This window comes from Eriocheir sinensis, unplaced genomic scaffold (assembly GCF_024679095.1).
Source record: "Eriocheir sinensis breed Jianghai 21 unplaced genomic scaffold, ASM2467909v1 Scaffold1372, whole genome shotgun sequence".
In the NCBI taxonomy this organism is placed as follows: domain Eukaryota; kingdom Metazoa; phylum Arthropoda; class Malacostraca; order Decapoda; family Varunidae; genus Eriocheir; species Eriocheir sinensis.
In genome coordinates, this window is record NW_026110709.1 from 43,412 (window position 1) to 51,101 (window position 7,690).

Below are 7,690 nucleotides of genomic sequence, written 5' to 3' on the forward strand. Positions count from 1 at the left end.
GGGCAGTTAACAGAAGTATTTAGGAAGTCGCCAGACACAGGGGGTGCCTGTTTCATGGAGGCAGGCACACATTATTCCAATATTTAAGAAGGGTGACAAATCTTCTATGGAGAACTATAGGCCAATCAGTTTGACGTCAGTTATAGGTAAAATGATTGAGTCAATAATAGCTGATAGTATTAGGGACCATATAGACAGACATAATTTAATTCACGAATCACAGCATGGGTTTACTAAAGGAAAGTCGTGCCTCACTAATCTTTTATCCTTTTACAATAGAGTATACGAGGCAGCTGACAATGATGAGAGCTATGAAGTAGCTTATCTTGATTTTAGTAAGGCCTTCGATAAGGTACCTCACCAGAGACTGTTGAATAAAGTCAGGGCTCATGGGATAAGAGGGAAGGTATTTGATTGGATTAAGGCGTTGATTAGCGACAGGAAACAGAGGGCTACCATTAACGGTAAAAAATCTGAATGGGGTAATGTTACCAGTGGGGTTCCTCAAGGTTCAGTTTTAGGCCTGCTTTTATTCATTATCTACATCAGTGACATAAACAATGGGATAACTAGTGACATAGGTAAATTTGCAGATGACACCAAAATAGGACGCACTATTAGGGCAGGGGAGGATGTTAGAGCACTGCAGGAGGATCTCAACAAGCTGTCAGCTTGGTCAGAGAAATGGCAGATGAATTTTAACATCACCAAGTGTAGCGTACTTAGTGTAGGAACACGCAATCCATTACACGGGTATAGTTTAGACTCCACAGCGATAGGCAGATCAGAGCGTGAAAGGGATTTGGGAGTGTTAGTGAATTCTGACCAAAACTAAGGAAGCAATGTATTAGTGTGAGGAATAGGGCTAACAGGGTATTAGGCTTTATTAACAGGACGGTAACCAACAGGAGTGCAGAGGTCATCCTCAGACTCTATTTAGCGTTATTTAGGCCACACTTAGATTATGCTGTCCAGTTTTGGTGCCCACACTACAGAATGGACATCAACTTGCTAGAATCAGTTCAGAGGAGGATGACCAAGATGATTCAGGGGCTGAGGAACCTCCCATATCAAAATAGGTTGAAACATCTAAACCTACATTCACTAGAGCAGGGGTTCCCAAACTGGGGTACATGTACCCCCAGGGGTACATTTGCACGTTTCAGGGGGTACATTTGGTCTGAAGGAAACAATTACTTGCACAATACATGGTGTTGTAATCTGCACTCAGATTGCACTTTTCTCATTTTCTTTGTGTTGATTAGTATATCTTACCTTAGTAATTGCTTTATTTCTGTTTTCATCATTTAAGATGCCTATGTAATCTAAACATGAAGACTCTAATAAACTTAAAATATCAAAATATTTAAATGTCCTTTTTTACTATCAAGCTTAATTTTTAGTGTTAGGGGTACATGGGAACCTATAAAAAGAGTCTAAGGGTACAGAGGAACAAAAAGTTTGGGAACCCCTGCACTAGAGAGACGAAGAGTGCGGGGAGATCTGATAGAAGTATTCAAATGGGTCAAGGGTTACAACAAAGGCGATATAAGTAAAGTACTGAGAATTAGCCAGCAGGATAGAACTCGCAATAATGGATTTAAATTAGAAAAGTATAGATTTAGGAGAGATATAGGCAAGCATTGGTTTAGTAATAGGGTGGTGGGGGAATGGAATAGACTCAGCAATCACATAGTTAGTGCAGGGATGATAGCTTGTTTTAAGAGTAGACTGGATAGCTACATGGACGAGGACGACAGGTGGCAGTTAGGTGTGGGTGCAGTAAGGTGACGGGGTACTGGATGCGTGCCTGGGTACCGCCGGTATAACGAGGAACAAGCCTCTACCTGTAACCCCTGTAACTACACCTCACCCACCGTGAGTAGTGGGGGGGATTCTGGAGCTGCCCTGTGTAGGCCACCCGGCCTCTTGCAGTTTCCCTATGTTCTTATGTTCTTATGTTCTCTCTCTCTCTTTAGGGTGGCTGTAAGCCTCCAGAACATTTGAAGGAGCAATGCCAGAGACCTAATCATGGTATGGAGTACATGTGTCTGGCAGTGCCTGGACTCCTCCTAGCGCTGAGTGTCTCCCATATGGACACGCGGGACAGCCGGCATTTGTAACATAATTTTCAATAGGAAATAACCTTAACCCTTTCAATACAGTGATGCAGACGTCGGCATCACAGTATGGAAAGGGTTAGGAGGAAATGGAAGAGGATTAATCCTCTTCTAAACCTCTAAATCCTCTTCTATTTCCTCTTAAGAGGTTTAGAAGATGAATAAGAGGAAATGGAAGAGGATTAAGAGGTTTAGAAGGGGGTTAATCCTCTTCCATTTCCTCTTACCCCTTTCCATACTGTGACACCAACGTCTGCCTCACGTATTGAAAGGGTTAAATATCTTATGCTATCAGGCTGTGAGGAACTGTTCCACACAGTCCCCATGCTGCATGTTCCCAGGTGTACTGGGGCGGTAAGCTCAGCCACCACAGCGTTGGCATGGTACTGTTTATGAGGTCAGCTCCTGTCTTACACTATTTTGTACACTACAGGTTATGATCACCAGCAGTTCTTTCATTTAGTCATATTAGTAAAGAAGTCAGTATTATGGACATGCTGGCAGATTAAGTGATTTTCACAAATATCATTATAAAGTTCATTTAGCTTATTTCAGGTTGAAAGTATATGATGTGTGTGTGTGTGTGTGTGTGTGTGTGTGTGTGTGTGTGTGTGTGTGTACCAGAAGAAGGAAGGAAGGAAGGAAGGAAGGAATAAGGAACTGAGAAAGAGGAGGAAGAAGAAGAAGAAGAAGAAGAAGAAGAAGAAGAAAAAGAAGAATAAGAGAGGAGGAGGAGGAGGAGGAAATAGAAGAAAGAGGAGAAAGAAGGAGGAACATAAATAAGAAGGAAGGAAGGAGGAGAATAAGAGGAAGAAAGAGGAGGAGAAGGAGGAAGAAAGAAGACAGGAGGAAAAGAAAGACCACAAGAAAGAACAGACGTAAAAGAAAGAATAAATCATAATAATAGTAATAGTAATAATAGTAATAAAAATAATAATAATAATAATAATAATAATAATAATAATAATAATAATAATAATAATAATAATAATAATAATACACAATTAAACATGCACTTACTTTGTCATTGTTGTTGTTGTTCTTTTTTTCTTGTTTTCTATCTTTCTTCCTTGCTATCTGCAAAAGAAACATAGGAAACTTAAACCAATATCCTCTCTCTCTCTCTGTACTACTCCTAGAATAATAACAATAATAATAATAATAATAATAATAATAATAATAATAATAATAATAATAATAATAATAATAATAAAACTTTTGATAAGAAAAGGAAGAGGAGAAAGAATGATGATAAAAAGAAGAAAAAGAACAAAATGAAAAAGTCGAACATGAAGAGGAGGAAGGAGGAGGAGGAGGAGAGGAAGAAGAAGAATGAATTTGCATACACTTCAATTCCTCTCTCTTCTCCTCCTCCTCTTCCCCTTCTTCCTCCTCCTCCTCTTCTTCCCACTTGTCACAATCTCCTTTGATTTTATAGAGATCAAGTGGAGGTGGAGGAGGAGGAGGAGGAGGAGGAGGATTTACCATGATGATGTTTTTTTATAGGCAAATACACACACACACACACACACACACACACACACACACACACACACACACACACTGTCTCAGAGAACATGTCACCGGACAAACACATCAACAGGATAACGGGACAAACTGTTATAGTAGGATATCAATGTATTATTATTATTATTTAATATCACCACGAATTAGGCATACAATTGTCAATGGAAAAAACCCACGACAGATAGATCACGCCACCTTATAGGAATGTCGTCCGTCAGTGTTTACCGTCTCAGTTTTGTATACTTCGCACTCCGATGGTGCGTGGAGGTCACCTTGACATACGTGACCAATTGTAACAATTATTTTCCAACCTGTAACTCGCCACTCCTTCACGAGAGTCCGACTGACACACAACGACAGTCGCTCTCGCTCCGTCGCTTCTTGTACATAAAGGCTACGAATATAATTCGCCTTAAGGAAGCTGAAGTCTTAATCAACACCCTTTAAACGCCCCCCGACAAGCCCGTTACATTTGGTTGGCAGCGGTCACCCCGCGCCTGTGCCTTCGCTACCTCGTTCTCCTCCAAGCCACGAGAACTCACCAACAAACTCCGGGTACAGGCGTACAAGGGAAGAAGGAGTCAACGCACCTGCCGTCCGCGGCAACGCACCAGGCGCCAGCTACAAGCATCTCACAAGTCGCCACCTACGTGCAACTCACAAGGCGCCAGCTACAAGCATCTCACAAGTCGCCACCTAAGTGCAACTCACAAGGCGCCAGCTACAAGCATCTCACAAGTCGCCACCTACGTGCAACTCACAAGGCGCCAGCTACAAGCATCTCACAAGTCGCCACCTACGTGCAACTCACAAGGCGCCAGCTACAAGCATCTCACAAGTCGCCACCTACGTGCAACTCACAAGGCGCCAGCTACAAGCATCTCACAAGTCGCCACCTACGTGCAACTCACAAGGCGCCAGCTACAAGCATCTCACAAGTCGCCACCTACGTGCAACTCACCAGGCGCCGGCTACAAAGCAACTCTACAGGCGTCCAGCCTCCAAGCCTCGAGCACACCAGCAGCAACTCTACAGGCGTCCAGCCTACAAGCCTACAGGCTACGGGCAACTCTACAGGCGTCCAGTCTACAAGCCTCGAGCACATCAGCTACAAGCAACTCTACAGGCGTCCAGCCTACAAGCCTCGAGCACACCAGCTTCAAGCAACTCTACAGGCGTCCAGCCTACAAGCCCCGAGCACACCCTTCGGCCTACGCAGCCGAACGCGAGGGCCACAATCTACAAGCCGCTCCCCCGCTTCAAGCCAGCACTGCTACGAACACTGCAAGCCACTCCACGATACGGCGGAAGTATTCACACCAGCAAGGAGGAGGCACGCCCCGCTGACCTTGGGACACCCCGCATGCCCCTCGCTCCGCGGCTGGCGGCACCACCGCCGCTGCCGGGAGCATCGGCCCAAACCTCTTCCGGCAAACAGTCAGCAAGGGTACCCGCGGCCATCTCCCGGTGACTGCAAGCTGTTCCCACTACCGTTTCTTGCTCGGCGTCTTCTCAAGAGGTTACCCACCCTAGTCGTCTTATCTGCCACAGCCGCCCATCTCTTACTATCACAAGGACGACGCGGCCATCATACGTCTGGCGGCAGTGTACCGGCTCCCGCACCTGCGGCCGCTCAAATTGCTGGGTCAGCAGTTTTTCAACCTCCATGGCGAGTCCTCCGATGTCAGCCCATCCCTCACCTCTCACCGCCGCTGTGGCCGCGGCCGAGGTTTCCTGACGCGCCTGCAACGACTGCACGTAACCCAGGGCATCACAAGCCGTCGCCCTCTCCACTACATCAGCTGACTAATCTTGGTATTTGTGGATATTCCCTTCTTGTCCAAATATGCCGACTCGGCTTATTTTCATTATTGTCCGTGCAGGGGCACGATTTTTTTTATTTCTGTGTTCCTAACGCTGTTAATCAGTCATAATTGTGGGAGTAACGTTCATTCGCATACGATATTGATTCTTTCTTATTGTTTGCTAGCGAGTCTATTGAGTATAATGTGATTTCCCTGATCAAAGTTAATCTTCATCAGTGTGCCCTGCCTCCGTTTTCTTTTCACCGCTCGAGAGAAAACGTGAGCATCAATGGTATACTCACTTAACATACCACTTGTTTATATAGTTATTCTTTCTATATATACCCATATCATTAGGGCATTCCATTATAACCTTAACTTCTATTACGTCTAAACAGGCACCTTGCTAGCCATTCTTTCTTGCCTTTTTGGGTTTTCAACGCAAACTATTCATTCATACACGTTCCGTTTATTGGTTCATATTTACAGCTATCAACATATGCTCCTATTTTGTAAATGATTTACACCATAGTATGACCAAAGACACTCGCTAAACTCGGCGACACCTTTCAACAGTTGGCTCGTCCTTCAAGTGAAGAGGGACTGGAACACGATACCACAACCGGTGAATTTACTAAGGTAATCTTATGTTCATGCACTCATTATTTCTCAATTACAGGCCGCAGACTTCGTTCACCCCCGGGTTCGTCTGCATACTTACAACCCACTCAAGGTTCAAGGACACCCTCACCGGCATCCCCTCGCACCGGCCGCAGTATTACAGGCTCGAAGTAAGGTCTCTCTCACCTGTAGTTTTTGCAACCAATCAGGACATTCTGAACATTCTTGTTTCGCGAAACGTAGGGAGTCAACACATTCAAGACAGGGCTCAGATAGGAGTTCAGGAGGTTACAGGGGCGGGCATCATTCATCACACAGGAACCCTAGGCCAAACCATCAGCGGAAGGCTGCCTTTTGCCATATCCACGGGACTTGTTTTCATGATTCAGACAGTTGTTCTGCAATACTAAAGGCCAAGGAGGAACAGAAGTACAAGTCCTCAGCGGACAGTAAACCACACTCCTCTTCTCAGAATAAAAAGACATGACTTCGTGACAACCCCGAGGCGTACATCCAAGTGTCCCTTAAGGAAAATACTAATTGGGAGCAACTTGACTCCGTCATTGCCGCCTTGGGACGGACAAGCATAATTGCCCTCCCTTGCAAGGTGGGCAAAATTTCACTCACCTTAGCGGTTGACACAGGTGCCACAGTCAATGTCATATCCGACTCCGCTTACAGGTCACTGACACGACAAGCGAGTGGGGAAAATTGGCCGCTCCAAGAGAACGACCTGAATGTGGTAGGCGTGACGGCCACCACTTTGGGAATCCTTGGGCGAGTACCACTAACAGTCAGCTTACATGAAAAAGTATGTCCCTTTCGAGATTTCTTTTATGTCTCTAGCAGGTTTGCTTTACCTGTAGATGGGATCTTAGGATTAAACGCCGTGAAAGACCTGCACATCGCCATAAACCCTGTAAGCAGCGTGATCGTGTATCAAGGCCGACGCATACAGGGGATGGTCAATCCATCGCCTCTGTCAACTGTAATCTCACCCTCAGAGGTGGAAAATGACCAACCCACCACAGACTCAGGGGCTGCCACCGCCCAAGTGTCCCCTCTTACGACCAAACCACACGAAACCATTGCAGACTTGTGGCGGACAGTAACGGCAGTCGTAGAAGGTCCTCATATAGTTCCGGATCGTGCTGCAAAACTTGTTAAAATCCGTTTGCCTAACGCCCCTCCGGCGGGCAGTGATGTGTATCGACGGAGTTCTCACGTACACCGCGTGACGGTGGAGGTAACTCTTGCAACAGTCAAGGAGGGAGGTTTTGCAGAGGCATTGGTAATAAACACGTCTGGATCCCCTGTATCCTTAAAACACGGTGTTCGATTATGCCAGTGTCTAGTGTATGGGAGAAATGTCGCCCCGGAACCAGCTGAATACCCTTCAGCCCAAGTCTCAGGCATAACCTCGGCGTGTCAGGCTTCTCCCGAACAAGACACAGCTAATTTAGAGGCATTCTTAAAAGTTGCACACTATTCCGAAATTAAGCCAACCTTAGTCCAGCTTCTGGAGCATTATCGGGGGGCGCTTGCTATACCAGGCGAGCCGCTTGGAGTTACGCAGTGTGCTGAACACCACATTAAGTTAAGACCCAATACAAATCC